This window comes from Panthera pardus, unplaced genomic scaffold, assembly GCF_024362965.1.
Source record: "Panthera pardus isolate Hobbes unplaced genomic scaffold, ASM2436296v1 HiC_scaffold_24, whole genome shotgun sequence".
Classification (NCBI taxonomy): Eukaryota; Metazoa; Chordata; class Mammalia; order Carnivora; family Felidae; genus Panthera; species Panthera pardus.
In genome coordinates, this window is record NW_026526810.1 from 50,698,108 (window position 1) to 50,715,819 (window position 17,712).

The window sequence follows — 17,712 nt, forward strand, 5'->3', positions numbered from 1 at the left end:
TGCATGCAGGTGGACCTATACAAGAGATGGCCCCTGAAGTTTGAACTCCATTTGCTTCTGGGTAAATCCACATCTAGTGCCTACAGCACTTCTTTAGGGCACACTGCCCACCCACCTGCCTGGGACTCACAACTTGCCAACCTTTCCTTTTACCAGTTCTGAGTTTTGCCAATCCCCCTCTCACCCCTTCCCAACACAACACGGCTTCTCTGAACAATCTGAAGCTACATCCGGATCCCTAATGTAAAACTGGTCCATCACTGCCCTACAGCACATTCCTAAGTGCCAGGCACTGTGCTGGGCACTTGAGGTGGACACTTTATCCTCATTTTACAACTGAAAAAAGTTGTAGAAGATAGATTACATTCTCAAGGGCACACAGCCAATAAGTAAATTAAGTTAAATTAAATTAAATTACAAAATAAAATAGAAAATAAAATAGAATAGAATCAGGATTCGACCAGAGGAGACGGAAAAGAGTAAGGAAGAGAACGAAAGCAAACATCATCATTTTCCCTATGACATGGAGAATACTCCTGGGAACTGGCTTACACAATTATGAAAGCAGACAAGTCCAAGATCTTCGGTCAGCGAGCTGGAGACCTAGGACAGCCAATGGTGCAGTTTCTGTCCAAAGGTCAGCAGGCTCAAGACCCAGGAAGAGCTCATGTTTCAGTTCCAAGTATAGGCAGGAGAAAACTAATATTCCTGTTCAAGGCAATCAGGTAGGAAAGATTCTGTGTTAGTGGGAAGGTCAGCCTGTTGGTTCTATTCAGATCTTCACCTGATTGGATGAGGCTACCCACATTGGAAGGGCAATCTGCATAAGGATTCCTCAAGAAAACACCCTCATAGACACACGGGAGTGATGTCTGACCAAATGTGTGGGCACCCTGTGGCCCAGGCAAGTTGACACATAAAGTTAACTATCATACCCTCTGACTTAACCTATAAAACGGCAAATCCAAATCTAGAAAAATCTTAGGAAAGAAATTGTTACTACGGTTGGATTAGTACCACTTTTGGGTCTCAAGAAAATGCCAAACATTGTCTCATAAATACTGTGGTTCCTTAATATGATCTCATCTTAATCTGAAGGGCATTCAAGTAAATGATGCAGTCATATTTGTGGTACATATCAAAGGCACTGGATTAGACACTTCATGAAATCTTTCTGGAGGTGTTTTGAGTCCTACTGTATTAATAATGTTTTTAATTTTTTGTATTTTAGGATTGTTTGACATCTGGGCGACTTGCTAATCCTAGAGAGACTGCCCCTCCAGTGCTAGCTAACTCCTTAAGACAGTAAATAGCTTGTCTGGGAGCACCCCTCTATTATGTAAACCAACCCATGGGGAGCCCATACTCCGAACCACCTCCCCCATCTGGCTGTACACTTCATAAAGCAGTATCCTTCTGCCCTAATTATTCTACCACCAGACATCAGACAACTGGGGTAGCCCCTATACCCCAAAGCCCACTAAAATTTATTCAAATTAGCCAACCCCAAACCTGGTCATCTCGTTCCCCCTGCCTCACAAAAACTACGATATAGGTTTGTGGGGGCCTTGGGTGGCTCAGTCGGTTATGCATCGGACTTTGGCTCAGGTCATGATCCCCTGGTTCAAAAGTTTGAGCCCCACATTGGCTGCCTGCTTCAGATGCTCTGTCCCCGTCGCTCTCTGCCCCTCCCCTGTGTGCACACACGCACTCTCTTTCTCTCCCTTTCACAAATAAATAAACATTTTTTTAAAATAAAGTGCTTTTTAAAAATAAAAAATAAAAAACTATTTTAAAAATAAAAAATAATAAAAAATATAGATTTTGCCCATGCTTTCCCCTCAATTTTCCTGCCTACTGACCCACCAGGTGCTTCCCCGTGTGGCCCAATGGGGGTATCTTGCTCCTGTTCCCGGGGAACTCTGAGGAACAATTTCTTCCTTCATAGCAGTCATCTCCTGATGTGTTGGAAGATTTTATACGTGTAACAAATTTTTTTCTCTGCTCCTCCTTACATATCCATTGAACTGTCAGGTGGCAAGCATTTAAAAAGCAATTTTTTTTTAATTTTTTTTTAACATTTATTTATTTTTGAGACAGAGAGTGACAGAGCATGAATGGGGGAGGGTCAGAGAGAGGGAGACACAGAATCTGAAACAGGCTCCAGGCTCTGAGCTGTCAGCACAGAGCCTGACGCAGGGCTTGAACTCACGGACCGCGAGATTATGACCTGAGCCGAAGTCAGCCGCTTAACCGACTGAGCCACCCAGGCTCCCCTAAAAAGCAATTTAATTACATATTACTGCAGAATGTTATAATTATGTGGGTGATTGGGTCAAATTTTTACAAGTAAGTAACATAGCTACAGTAGAATTTTTTAATGCAATAATTACTCCAGAAGAATAGAGCACTGGACCTTCCTTTCCTTTGTCATATATTTATCACCTGCTCTACCAAAACGAGCGATCTTCTCCACCAAGGAAAGTCTTCCCATCCTTTTTGTCCTTTTACTCTTGATAGAGGGTAAGTGTCATTAGCCAGAGTTGCTCAGAAAGGGGTTTAAGGAACAAGTTTTCTACAGGATAGAAGTACATGTGCACATTCATACCTATACTAAATTTGTCTCAATCATTCAGTGGCTAAATTTGCAGAGCCAAAAAATCAGGAAACATAATCTAAGCTACCTTTTTATTTACAGATTTATTTCCCGCACAACAGGTCTGCAAATTAAATTATATTTAGCTGTGCTAAATGTGTAAGTATATCTTTATGGAAAGAGTAGAGTTACATGAAATCTCTATGATGCTAAGACTGTTTCCACAAGTGCTTATTGAGAATCTACTACACACCAGGACCTGTGCTGCTGGACAGACACCTCCCCACCCCAGTCCTGGTCCTGGTCCCAGTCTATTAGCTTCAGGTCCTAAGGGCAGAACAGCACAGCTCTGCCACCTAATTATAATGTAGGCCAAGAATAAGGGTGAGCCAAATTCCAGGGGAAAGTTTTTTCTTTTAATATGATATGGTCTAATTTAAATATTAGAATGTTAAAAATAAGCCATAAAAAAGCTAGAAGAAATTTTTTTTTAAGTTTATCTATTTATCTTGAGAGAGAGTGAACACGGGAGGGACAGAGAGAGGGAGGGAGAGAGAGAATCCCAAGCAGGTTCCATGCTGTCAGAGTAGAGCCCTACACAGGGCTCAAACCCATGAACTGTGAGACCATGACCTAAGCTGAAATCAGGAGGTGGATGCTTAACCAACTGAGCCACCCAGGCACCCCAAGCTAGAAGAAATTTTAAGTGGACCATTGGCATCATTGCTGAGTAATATTTTTTTAAAAAATCTTTCTTAGTGTACCACAATTACCACCATGCTGGGTAAGATTCAGAAAGAAGTAAGGAGCACAGTAGAGAAAAAAAACAAATCATCTTAGAGACCACCTAGAGCACCAGGAACAGACAATTAGTAGAAATATAAACATTAAAGGCTCTGATGGTGAGGGCTTAGAATGAAGTGAGGAACATATTTCTGAACACTGGAGAAAAAGGATCCTTGTTATAGAGGGGCAGAAAGCTTAAGATAATTCTGTCCTACAGTTATGTGAGAAGAAGAATTTGTTAAGAGATAAAATTAAACATTTAGCTGAGGAAATTCCCAAGCAAAGTGTTGAAGGTGCAGCCAGATTTCTTCTTGCTCCTTTAGGAAAATGTGAAAGAAAAGAGATAAACTAAAGGAAGAATTGTTCAGCAAAAATGAACTAGGACTACTTACTGGCAACCACACACTCTATTTGGTGACAAATCAAGGATGGCCCAGTGGGTGGAGCCTAGAGCCGCAGAGGATTATTCCCAGGCCTTGAAACCGAATGTAATTTGTCCAACTGGATTTTATTTTTATTTTTCTAATGTTTATTTTATTTTTGAGACAGAGAGAGAGAGAGAGAGAGAGAGAGAGACAAAGTGCGAGTGGGGGAGGGGCAGGGAGAGGGAGACACAGGATACGAAGCAGGATCCAGGCTCTGAGCTGTCAGCACAGAACCCGACATAGGGCTCAAACTCGAACTGTGAGATCATGACCTGAGCTGAAGTCGAACACCCAACCAATTGAGCCGCCCAGGGGCCCCTGTCCAACTGGATTTCTAAAATTTCTTGGGACCAGTGACTCCTTTCTTTCCTTCCACTTTTTCCCTTTTTCAAGCAGAACCTTTATCCTATGCCTATATAACTTTTATCCTATGTCTACCCCACCACTGTATTTTGGGAGCAGATAACTTGTTTCTTTAGTTTCATAGGCGCACAGATAAACAGGAATTGAACCCTAGGATGGATCATCCCTAGAGCCTCGCTCAAACGTAATTTAGATTATTCAGTAGATGAAATTGAGAGTTCGGAGCTAATGAGACTCAAATTGGATTTTGTGCCATCGTTAATACTCTAATAGGGGACCTATTTAGGGACCTTGGAGGGAATATATTTTGTATATGGGATAAGTCTGAATTTTGGGGAGCCAGAGTATGAACTGTGGCAGGCAGAATAACACCCCCCCACCAAAGATTCCCTGGAATCTATGAATATGTTACATTGCAGGCAAAGGGGACTTTGCAGATGCGATTAACGTAAGGACATTGAGATGGGGAAAGTGGTCTGCATTGTTATACAGGTGGGCCCATGTATGAATAGGATGGATCCTCAAGAGTGAAGAACCTTTCCTAGCTGTGGCCAGAGGGCAGGCATGACTCTTGGAAGAAAGGTCAGAGAAAAACAAAGTTGCTGGCTCTGAAGATGGAAGAAGGGGTTCATGAACCAACGATGTGAGCAGCATCTAGAAGCTGGAAAAGAAAAACAAAACAGAGCAAAACAGATTCTCCCTTGGAGCTTCCAAAACAAATGTGGCCCTGCTGGCACTTGGATTTATGGTGAGACCCATGTTGGACTTCTGGACTACAGTACTGTAGGAACAGAAATTTGTATTGTTTAAACCACCAAGTCCATGGGAATCTGTTATAGCAGCAACAGGGAACTAATGCATCCTCTTACTTAATCATCACAACCGTCTCAAGAGGAAGGTGTTGTTATTCCCATTTATAGATGCTGAAAATGAGGTTCAGAGAAGTTTAAGTAACATTCTAGTTAAATCCAAGAACTTGAATATAAACCTAGATTTTTGGAAGTCAATCCTAACACTCCTTCCACTAACCCAGAGATGGTGGACGTGTAGAAAATAAAGGTACCAAATTTTTTGGCAACTGTTCCTACGGAGGTGGCCAGAGAGTTTAGTGCTACCCTCTTGGTAGACTATAGAGGTTTTCTGCCTGCTACCACCAACTATCCTGACCATCCCAGAGGATGACAGGAATGGTCCAGTGGGGATAGATAAGACCAGAGTCTAGCACCAGAGTCCAAAACCACCAGGAGGTTTCAATCTCTCTGGGAAAAAAGATGCATCAAAATGCCAACAAATGACTGAGTGACCACAAGAAAGTTCCGAGAAGGGCAAGGAAGGCAACATGACTTACAGAATCGACTTGGGCTGAAGGGACTAGAGCAGCTAGGACCTGGGCTGGACGTTGAGCAGGGCATTTCAGGAGGGTATAATAATAAGGGGACAAAGGAATACCATGTACTCCATTCCCCTGGAAAGTAAGCCCTGTCAGTACAAACACCTCATGTAACATGCTCATTGTTTTAGTCCCAGCACCTAGCACAGCACCTGCCACGATGAAGGATCTCAGTAATTGCCTTAGTCCTTCCAGGCTACTATGAAATACCACAGGCAGGGTGGCCTATAAATAGAAATTTATTTCTCACGGTTCTGGAGGCTGGGAAGTCCAAGATCAAGGCACCAGCATGGTGAGTGAGGACCTTTTTCCTATGTCCTCACATGTTAGAAGAGGCTCTAGATCTCTTTGGACCCTCTTTGATAAGGCAATAATCCCATTCGTGAAGGCTAATGACTTAATCACCTCCCAACGACCCCACCAACTAATACCATCACTTTTGGGGGCCAGGATTTCAACAGATAAGTTTTGGAGGGAACACAGACATTCAGACCACAGCAGTAATATTTGCTTTAAAAAATGAATTAAGAGATGAGCAGATTTATTCAATACCCTTATATGCCAGGTGCACACACAATGAATGAAGGTGAGACTTAATTCATTCCAAAAAAAATTTACTGAGTGTGGAGGAAAATGCAAAGTTCTAGCCTGTATCCCTTCCCAAGCAGTAAGAGAATGGTGTGCACACTTCTAACTACCCTTAACTTTAGTGACTATAGTGCAATGTAATCAGTACAAGCCAAACACCTTAGGTATTTTGATGAAAGAGTAATCAATGAAAGCTTAGTGGGACAGACAGAATCTGAGCAGGAGGCAAAAGACTGGCAGCATTTTGACAAGTGGAAACACTATGGGAGGGTGCACCAAGAGGAGGGAATAGCAGAAGTAAATGAATCAATGATATGGTGACTTCCCTGCACACCTCACTCCAACCTTCTCTGCCCTGCTCAGAGCCCTGAGACCTGACCTGTGAGGCATCAACTCGCCTCTCTTGTCTTCTAACTTCCACTTGGGTGTATTGCTCAGCCAAAAGCCTTGACTTCCTGTGGGGTGGCCCTCAGCTACAGCTCTTTCTCAGGGTTCTGGTAATCACGTCCTCTCTTTGCTTTTTTCAGGCCTCAAATCAATACGATTGCTTCACCTTCTCGTTGGTTTCTGTTCACCTTGCCCACACCTTTACAAATAGTTATTTTATTAAATCCTTCTTAATAACATGTTTGAGTGTGCCAACTGTTTCCCAGAGACGCTGGCTGATAAGGTGGAAAGGCCCAGAATGTGGTTGGGCGATGGAAGGCCAACCAGATTTGGCTGCTGTTCAGAGGAGTAGAAAAGTAGACAAGAAAAAAATATCACAGCCTGATTCTAAAGCGCCACACTGATGGGGTGCCTGGGTGGCTCAGTCGGTTGGACGTCTGACTTGGGCTCAGATCATGATCTCACAGTCTGTGAGTTCGAGCCCTATGTTGGGCTCTGTGCTGAGCGCTGGGAGCCTGGGGCCTGCTTCGGATTCTGTGTGTGTGTGTCTCTCTCTCTGCCCCTCCCCTGCTCATGCTCTGTCTCTCTCTGTCTCAAAAATAAATAAAAACATTAAAAAATAATAATAATAAGATAAAATAAAGGGCCACACTGAGGCTTTCTACTGAAAATCCATTTTGAGAAATGGGGAACTTCGGGAAGTTATGAGAAAATGAATCTGGTGTCAGGGAGCAAATTAAATAGGAGGAGCGTCAAACCAGTTCTGGAAGTCATTCTGGAGACTAGTGCAGTGGTCTACGTGTGAATGACAAGGGCCTGGTTAGGGGCGGGCATTAGAAATGCAAATAAAGAATCAGATAAGAACAAGGTAGAGGAAAAGGAATGATTGAATGAGAAGTGGGAAGGGCACCCTGGGCGGAAAAAAAAAGGCAAAGTTGACATTCGAGTGGCAGAAGAAAGAATTCTATGAAACAGGAAACATGGAGGGCAAGGTAAGGGCCTGTTTGGGGTAGTTTCAGGGAGTTAGGTTTGAGGTTTGGCAAGCAGAATCACCTAGAATGAGCATCATATAACTGTGAACAAGGAAGAGGGCAGACTACAGCAGATAGATGTCCACTGGGAAGAGAGAAATAAGATTGGATAAGCATACATGACTGAAGTTTCGGCTGGGAGCTTAACCCTGGACAGTTGCAATCCCATCTAGGGGTCACAGAGCAGCAATGTGCAGGTGAAATGCAGACCAGAGATGTGTTTGGGTTGGCTCCCAGAGTTTTCTCAAATTTTGAATTAATGCCAACAGTAAAATTTTTGGTTATCACACCGAAACAAACCTCCAGATTTTTGGCCTTACAACACTGGGCCCACATTCTCGCATGTCAACCCTTAGCTGGAGCTGAGCAGTCATTGCTCATCTATACTCCACACAAGGTTACAGTTCTCCCCAGCCCCACCTGGTCTATGTTACTCATTTGTGTCACCTGCTCCGCCTTGGCGTGCATTTGAGCTCATGGTCCCTGCTAATGGCCGTTCTCGATGCAACTGATGTCTTGGAAGATCCCCAGGGGGAAGTACAGAGGATAAATTGAAGCAAGTCCGTTGAGTTCAGCATTTCCACGTGTTTACTATGTGCCAAGCATTGAGCTAGATGCTGGGGAGACGGCAACGATAAAAGAGTGGTCTGTTTTAACAGGAGAGACCAGGAGCATAAGGATCCCCTAAGTGGTTGTTTTCGGAAACTCAGGTGGGGTGGGGGGTGTGGTGCTTGGAAAAGAAGGTGACAACAGAGATGGAGGTGTGAATACGCATGCCTACTGAATTTTTGTGACAAATTAGCCACAGGGGATAAAAAAGGAAGGAGGTGGACATGACCTTGCTCAGGTGGATACAATGAGAGAGGGTGTAAGTGACACTGTCGGATTAGTCAAAGTGCGGTAAAGGTCCAAAGCAAGGTGGAAGAGAAAGAAACCACACCCCCTAAAAGTCCACTGAGCGCTGTTCTGCAAAGGCGTAATGCAGGTCGCGCCCTTCCTCTTGGCACACCTCTTCTTGAGTAATGGAGGTGCTGTCGCTGCCTGTGCGTTCAGGAACTGGATTACTTTATTGTTAACAAATGAACAAAATTAAGCAATCTTCATTTAGGCCTGCAGGACCATGTTGGAACTCTACAGAGTTGTACAATTAAATATTTTAATATTTTAACATTAAATATTAAGCTGTGGAGCAAGTGCTCTGGTAGTGGACCAGGAGCAAATCACCCAGAAAACAAATACCATGTACTGCTCCTGATGATTCAGGGGTTAGAGCCACAGTGGGGTTCTTTAGTTCCCTAACTCTTTAGGAACAAAGCATAAGAAATGTCTTTGGGGGCGCCTGGGGGGCTCAGTCGGTTGAGCGTCCGGCTCTTGATTTTGGCTCAGGTCACGATCCCAGAGTGGAGAGACGGAGCCCTGTGTCAGACTGTGCCGAGCATGGAACCTGCTTCAGATTCCCTCCCTCTCTCTCTCTCTCTCTCTCTCTCTTTCTCTCTTTCTCTCTCTCAAGATAAATAAACATTAAAAAATAAATAAATGTCTTTGAAGAGTTACTGAAAAAGAGTTACTAATGAGGACTTGGGCCCCCTTTGCTGCTGAAAAATGTCCTACAAGTTTCCCTAGGCTACATGCATTTTACAATCAAGAAAGCCTAATAAGGGGGGAGGAACTGACAATTTCACCAGCCTCATATTTGCCACGCAGAAAATAAAAATGCTATTTACAAAAGGAAAATTCTTACACTTTGGCTTCAGAAAAGGAAGAAATAAGTCAGTCAACTGGATTATTTCAACTGAAAGTAAAAAGTTTTGATTGAATTATATGGGGCGGGGGAGGGGGGGTGACTTGCTTTTCTGCTTGCATTAGCCAATGGGAGTGTGGCTCATGCTCTGGGGTATAAATAGTCACAATTTAGCTCTCCTTCAAGTCCATCACTCTCAGTTGGCCTCTAGTCAAGTATATTGCAGGCTTCCTTTCAACATCTGAACATGCATGTGTGAGCCCATCCCCAGACTGTAGACGGGACACACGGGGGAGGGAGGCCTGATGAGAAATTAATTTGCTCCTAGTCACACAGCAGGGGGTCAGCTTAGGCGGAGTCTATTAAATGATCACCATAAAATTACTCATCAGCCTCAGGAGTGCTGGGATTCTGGCTCAGTCCCACATACACGGAATTTCACTACAAACAGGGACTGGCCAATTAATCTCTCATATTGTTCCTTGGAATCCAGGATGTGAGGTCTTCACACAATGAGAAAAGACTCTTTAATTACAAGTTATATATCTTTTGTTTGAATGTGATTGAAGGGATGACAAACTCAATCCTTTACTGGTTAGAACAGAACGAGGGGTAGGCTGGGTAACAGGTGTGCCGGGTTCCCTAAGCCCATGTCTGCCCTATGTCTGACCAATGGCACAGTTCCCCTTCCTGGTGAAGCTTTGTCTGAGGGCATGTCAGGAGTCAGGGAGTTGGGAGACTGGGTCCACATTCTAGGCAGAGCCAGGCAGGGCTCGTCCTTAACCATTCTGGGCCACACTTTCTTCGGCAAAGGATAAAGCTTCAAAGGTCCCTTCCTTTTCCAAAATGCTGTGATCTTCTAAATGAGGGGGAAAGGGAAACGGAGGTTCACAAGCAAGTGCTCAAATGGGAACACTTGCGGGGTGCCCGGGTGGCTCAGTTAAGCATCCAACTTGGGCTCAGGTCATGAAATCAGGTGCTTGTGAGTTTGAGTCCTGCATTGTGCTCTCTGCTGTCAGCGCAGAGCCCACTTCAATCCTCTGTCTCCCTCTCTCTGCCCCTCCCTCTCTCTCTCTCTGTCCCTCCCCACTCCCTCTCAGAAAAAAAAAAAAAAAAAAGATATTTCAAATGGGAATACTTGTTGTACTAACTCCTTAGATTGATCAGTGCTGTAAATTATTGCAGCAGAGAATGACAAAGGTATTAACCAGGCCTGCCCTGGTGTCGCTTCCTCTTATAAGAACATCAGTCATATTGGATTAAGCCCTACCCTTACCATCTCTAATCTTAATTACCTTTTTAAGGGCCCTATCTCCAAATAGAGTCACATTCCAAGGCACTGGGGATTAATGCTTCGACACACGAATTTTGAGGGGACACAATTCAGTCCATAACACCAGTATTTGCCCTTCCCAAAGTTACAGACATAGTTAGCTATAGTGTGTTCTAAATTTCTTCTTCCTTTCAAAGTTCTCTCCCCATCTTCCTGCCCCAATTTAGCACTTTTACAAAGTAAACCTCAGGGCTGGCTGGACCTACTTTTCTTCTTCCTGTTACCATCCACAATTGTTGTTACATAGACTTTTAAGGCTGGGAATTAAGAAGCAACTAGTTTGCTTCCGGCCTAGTCTTGGCACCTTCTAGCAACTTACCCCCTCTGCTGCTATTTACCAAATCTTCAGGGTCACAGAGGAGGTACGTAATGGGTGGCGGGCAGGGAAAGATAAGAAGAAAAGAGGAAAAAGAAATGTGCATCTATGCCCAGAAATGCCTCATCATGGGTCTGTCTCCGTTCCCTATTAGACATTTCCTGTGTTGCAACACATAGGATTAACAGGCCGAGACACAGGCAAGATGGAAGAGAAACTGCTCTGCAGAGGAATCCTGGTTTCCTATCAACATTCAATTTCATTTTCTCTGGTAGAACACCAGCCGCACAGACCCACACACACAACCTATCGTCCTGAATGATATCTCAAGCTCGCCAACTCCAGATGTGTTTATATATTTGTTCAACCAGTAAAAGAAGAAGGAGGAGGAGGAGAAGCCCAAATTTTAGACATATCTCAAACCACCAGCTGTCTCCTTGATGAATTTTGGTTTTTTCAGATATAATCATAAGCAACCCTTTCCAACCCACTTATTCATTCAATAAATTTTTACTGAGTACCTTCCATGTACCAGGACTGGTGATACCAATGGTGACGGCCATAAACTTGTAGTCCAGTGAGGAAGACACACAAGTTCTAACAAATGTAACCATTCACATCTCTTTGTCAGGTACAGTGCTGGGTACTCTAAACACGCAGGAAGACATGATTATCCCCACTGAGCAGTGAAGAATCTAAGGTGCAAAGAAGTTCAAAGCCAAGGTCATGCTGCTAGTCAATGGAAGTGTCAAGACCACAGCTATGTCACCTGACCTTGGGCATTGTCCTTCCCACTATCAGGGGGGTATCTTACCCTAAGGTGTGAATTTGAATGGGGAAAAAAAAAATCACATCTCTACTTTCACCAATCTCTAACTGAAATTTAACATTTTTTTCAATTGTACGTGTTGGCAAAAACCACAGCAGCATTAGCAATACCTATGATTGTTGCCAAAAGAAACTGCAGATGTTTTCTTTTATTACAGGGGTTGCCTATATCTTGAAATACAGTTTATGCTCATTACTACTTCAAAATTATGGTAGCTGTCAGATCCCCAGAAGGGCGCTGGGGCCACCTGTCACTCCCGCCCCCCCTTCCCCCAAGTCCTCCTTCCCCACCCACTCTCCCGGCCAGTGCCACCTGCACTGCGTAACTGGGGGGGGGTGGGGGGGGCGCAAAGGGGGAGGCAGGGCTGTGGACTGAGGCCAGATCTTTAATGCATTAGGGTATTTTTTTTTATGTTCATTTTATGTTTGAGAGAGAGAGACAAAGAGACAGAGCGCGAGCAGGGGAGGGGCAGAGAGAGAGGGAGACATAGATCTGAAGCAGGCTCTAGGCTCTGAGCTGTCAGCACAGAGCCCCACGTGGGGCTCGAACCCACAAACGACTGGAACCCACAACTGTGAGATCATGACTTGAGCTGAAGTCAGACGCTCAACTGACTGAGCCTCCCAGGTGCCCCAATGCATTAGGTTTTCTTAAACACACATATATTACTACATTATAAATTCTTTTTAATATTTTGACAAGAGCTTTGGAAATAGCTTTCTTTATAATGCTTGGCCTTTCAGGGGCGACTGAGTGGCTCAGTCAGTTTAGCATCTGACTCTTGATTTCAGCTCAGATAGTGATCTCACAATTTGTGAGTTCGAGCCCCTAGTCGGGCTCTGCACTGATGATGCGGAGCCTGCTTGGGATTCTGCCTCTCCTTCTCTCTGCCCCTCTCCTGCTTGTGCTCTATCTCTCAAAATAAATAAATATTTTTTTAAAAAAATTTTTAACTTTTAAAAAGTATTTTTCTGAGAAGGCATCCGTAGTCTTCCCAGAACTGCCAAAGGGGTACATGGCACAAAGGTTGGTCAGAACCCTACATTACAGCAATGAGAAGCCGAGGCAGACGCAGAGGCTCTTCTCCCGATGTCTTTGAGCAAAAAGCTAGGCTGGGATTTTCCTAATTAAGAGAGATGAAGAGCAAATGCTAAGACGCTCGATTCCACCAAAGAACTTTTCTCCCCTTTCCACGAATTCCGGTTCGGCACGAGCCCTGAATGCTCTCCTCTGCTTGCTCCCGGCGAAGCTGATTCCTTGAGTCCCCCCTCTGTCCCACGCGCAGTGTCAGAGGATAAATGGGTCCCCGCTGCGTTCAGATGGGCTGTCAACCTCCGGTCCCCGAGGCTGAGCACTTATTGGTGTCCCGGGACGGTGCTAAGTGGCACATTCAACAAGTGGAAGGCGCCAGAAATTCCCACACACCAAACCCACGGATACTCCAGTTTTCAACCTCCCCTCGCAGGTTGGCCCCTTCGCGCCCCCGAAACCTGACGCTCCGGGAAGGAAGCGCGAGCACCACCCCCGAGCTCCAGACTAGGGCAGCGAGAGCGGCGGGGGTCGCGGGTGGGGAAAGGGTGTGAAGCGGGATGGGACGCACGGTGCCAGCTGTGTGGGCGGAGGTGGGCCCACAACCAGCCTCTGGGGTGACCCGTGTCCCCGCCCGGTCCCCCTCCCCTGGCCGAGGGCCCGAGATCGGCCGCGGGAGGCCTCTTACCCAGGGGCGAGCGGAGCTTCCGGCCACAGTGTCGGCGCAGCAAAAGCGGCGGCTCCCTGCCCGGGCTGGGCGCCGCGGCTGGGGCCCCGCCCGCCCGCCTGCCTGCCCGGCCCCGGGGCGGACGCTGGAGGCGGGGAGAGCGGGGCTCCCCGCAAGAAAGGTCCGGAAAGGTCCTACCGCTGCCCCGCCTGCCGCCGCAGCCTGACGCCGAGGCCAAGTGCAGACTGGACCCCGGCTTTGAGCGCGCCCAGAAGACGGAGCCAGGAACGCGGGGTCCCGCGGGCCCAGAGCTCTGCCGGCGGGGCACGCTCGCCCCTACCCCTGGGGCGCTCTGGAAACTGGCCGGCGTCCTGGCGCGCGCCTGCGAAGGGCACTGGAGCCACCTGTCACTCCCGCCTCCCACCCCCCACCCCCCCCCCCCCCCCGCCTTCCCTCAAGTCCTCCTTCCCCACCCACTCTCCCGGCCTGTGCCACCTGCACTGCGTAACTGGGAGGGGCAAAGGTGGAGGCAGGGCTGTGGACTGAAGCCAGGAACTTTGGGTGCGTGCTTCCCGCCCGGTTCCCAGGACGTCCCAGGAAAACAGCTACCCTAGCGCACACCTCACAGATGGGGCCACCGTGGCTCAGAGAAGCCCAGCCGCTGGTTTTGGTAAACGCTGGTAAACGACGGAGCCGCGCTCTCACCTCAAGCCACAGGCTGGGGTCAGCTGGCTTCAGCCACTAGCCTTCACGCCGTCTTCCATACTACCATCATAAATGGACATTTTCAGTTGGCTGCTCTTTCAAGGGGGTTGCAAAGTATAGATGAGCGGTCCTCCACCAAATCAGATGGAGCGGCACCTTTTCATGATAAATATGGGGTGTCCCCAAGGCCTTACTACAATTTGAAGCTAGAAGACGTTGAAAACTACAAGACGCTGATGAATGAAAGAGAAGACAAATGGAAACATAGTCCATGCTCATGGATTGAAAGGATTAATGTTAAAATGTCCATACTACTCAAAGCAATCTATAGGTTCGATACAATGTTTACAAAACTTCCAATGACGTTTTTTTTTTTTTTTCTCACAGAAATAAAACAAACAATCCTAAAATTTGTACGGAACCACAAGACCCAGAATATTCAATGCAATCTTGAGAAAAAAGAATAAAGTTGGAGGCATCACGCCTCCCCTAACACCCTTCCTTCTTCCAAGAAGATCAGTGACTGACTGTAACATCAGACAGCCAGGAAGGGGCTAAGAGGTTACTCACTCACTCATGCAGTCATTCTTTCATATGATGGATACTCCCCAGTCCCTGCCTGCGAGTGTCAAGCAAGCCTTCTGCCTGCTCCCTGGTCATATGCTGTTGACAAAACAGACTTGGTTCCTCCCCATGTGGGGCTCGCTAAGTAGTCAAAGTGCACTTGTGGAGATGGGGGTCTAGGGAAAGCATCATTAAAGGTGGGAAGAAGAAGGACTCACACTGAGAGGAGCTCAACCCAATTCGGGAACATTTAGGAGAAGGAAAAGCAAACTGACATGGCTCTGGGAAGACGGTGCAGGCTCCTGAGCAGGAAGGGCCAGCAATGGGAATGGGCGGGAATAGGGAATGGAACAGAGAAAGGGAGCCTCTGGAGAACAAGAAAGGGAAGGTGGGAAGGAAGGACACGTAGAGGCCGGTCCTGCAAACAGGCAGCTGTAAACAGTACTCCCCGCTCAGCTCCCCAGCAAGCCCCACCCTCGTCCCTTCCCGCTCTTCCCTGGGTGGAAGAGTAGCTAGAGAAAAGGCTCACTCCCTGGCCCCAGCACACCCTCCCTAGCTGAGACAGCAGCCCGGCCAAGGTGAAGGTGACGTCAGCTTCTGAGGGCCTGCAGTGACACTTATAGGGGAACTGGGGCTGGGTTCCTCCCGGGTCCCCACTGCTGGGACAGAGCGGCACACACAGCAATCATCCAGCCAGACCGCTGGGCAGCCACAGAGCCACAGCGGCAAACAGGACATAATGATAGAGTCATGCTGAGTTTTTAAAAGCTGCCCCACATCTCCCAAATGTGCTGTTTTCCTCAGAGCCATCCTCCATGTCAAATAAGAACTAAAATTGCTATCAGGCGCCAGGAGAGCTAGAGATTCCTCATCGGTTACATAGAAGATGAAGTTGTTTTTCAGACCAGAAGCACTTCACACACGACAAAGGGCTCTATCTCAATCGACATTCTTGGTAACAAGCAGGAGACCTCGTGTAGAAAAGGGATATTAAGGGCTCCCAGGGGAGCGTCTCGGTGGTTCAGTCGGTTAAGCATCCCAACTTCAGCTCATGATCTTGTGGTTCGTGGGTTTGAGCCCTGCTTCGGGCTCTGTGCTCACAGCTCAGAGGAGCCTGCTTCGGGCTCTGTGTCTCCCTCTCTCTCTGCCCCTCCCTGCACTTTGTCTCTCAAAAATAAATAAACATTAAAAATTTGTTTAAATAAAATGAAAAATAAAGGCTCTCAGGGGGGCTCATAGAACTACCAGAATGATGAAGTAATAATGGCAGGAGAAGTGGACAGGAATCAAGACAGCTCTGCAGAATCAAAAAAAAAAAAAAAAAACAAACCAGAAAACACAACACCATCTGGCACCACAAGAATGCTCCCAACTGCTTTCACAAATGACACAAATATAAAGGGAATGAGAATTCCAGTCCTCGGTGGGAGTGTCCACTGACCAAATCTATCTATGTCAAAGGCCAGCATTGTAGCTATCAAAGCAGAGAGCGAGCACATCCAGCCCCTCTGAATTCCACAAGTATTCTTATGATGGGCGTTCCATCCACCGCCTCCCCACCACCACCCCACCCCGCCATGGGGAAAGGGGATGAATACTGGGCAGCAAAACAAAACAAAAAAAAAAGCTGTTTACTATCGGCTCCACAAATATAAGATCTTATTAATATAGATGTCTTCTACATACATAAGCAAGGTGGTATGATAGTGGAAACCCACAGTCCTACAGCAACAAAGGGTTCTGCTGAATCCTGTGTTCGAATGCTGTGGCGTGAAGGTGTGGCTCAGGCGGGATCAGACTCTCCATCCACGGGAGTCTCCTAGGATGGAAAAATAATACTGGATCTGGAATGAAGTCTTTCTCAGAGACTTAGTCTCAGACTCAGTTTGGGGCAATTCTTTTTTGCCCAAACTTTCTTGTTTATAAAATAGAGATAAAACCTGCCCGCCTATCTCCAGGATACACAAGAAGAATAAACATTGTGTCTCTTAGGCCATGAATATTTAAGAGTGTGTGGGACTATGAGGACCCATATACTTTGGGTTTGTACACCACCAGTCTCAAAGAGAATGTATTAATATACCTCAGTTAACTGTATCAGTAAAATGGGTATGTTTTAAAGCGCCTACCTCATGGTATCCTTACGAAAATTAAAAGAGTTAATACATATAAAGTGATCAGTACCATACGTGGCATAGAATATGTATTCTGTAAGTGGTAATTACTAAAGTAACTATAGTATTATAGTTTTTCTTATTGTTGCTATCCACTGTTCAGGCAGGTGTTATACTGGGTACTGGAGAGAAAGAAGTTCAACGTGCCTGCCCGAAGACAAATGGAACAGTACAAACATTGCCCTGGTGCATGAATATTAAACCCAGTTTCTCAAAGATGGGAGGGATTTGAGACGTGGAAAAGCTAACTGTTTTCTCTACAGGCAGATATACTGCACCCAAGGTGCCCCTTAGACATAAATTAAACCTGAGTGTGGGAGTGATGCTCCCAAGAGATGAAGCAAAAGGGGGGAAGGCCCCAGTCCATCCTCAGGGGCACATACATGCAGTGGGTGTTCCTTCTGCCTCAAGAGCAAGAGCTGGTGAGTGAAAGGGGTTTCTATGGAGTTGATGGTTGGCTCCTTGTCAAAGATCCTTTTCTCCCCAAGCCTCCCCAAGCAGTGAGTCTCCTCATTCCCCATCTCAGTTCCTCTCACACTTTTTAAGTCATCATTACTTACTGCTCCCATGAATATAGTTATGTATAATGTGACAAACTGTGTCTCTCCAAGAAAAATATAAACCCATTGAAGACAGGAACTGTGTCCTCTTCTTGTTCCCAGGGCTTAGCACTATGTCTTTTATCTAATAAAAGTGTGTTGGGCTCAGCAGAATGGTCTCTAGGTAAGAGTAGGAGCACCAAAACAGTTCAAACAGGCTGCCTCAAAGGAGTGTTAAAAATCCAGTAA

At 46.1% G+C, this 17,712-nt stretch overlaps 1 protein-coding gene across 2 annotated transcripts in view; it reads right to left on the minus strand.

Moving 5' to 3' along the window:
- Positions 1-13,618, minus strand: part of SQOR (sulfide quinone oxidoreductase) — a 48,507-nt gene extending 34,889 nt beyond the window's left edge. The window contains exon 1 of one of the 2 annotated variants that reach the window (XM_019442225.2): positions 13,503-13,618. The gene's annotated coding sequence lies outside the window, so the exon portion shown is untranslated. Of the gene's footprint in view, positions 1-11,477; positions 11,632-13,502 lie in introns of those variants that run through there. The other variant, XM_019442226.2, reaches the window with a different exon arrangement.
- Between the last annotated feature and the right edge of the window lie 4,094 nt (positions 13,619-17,712).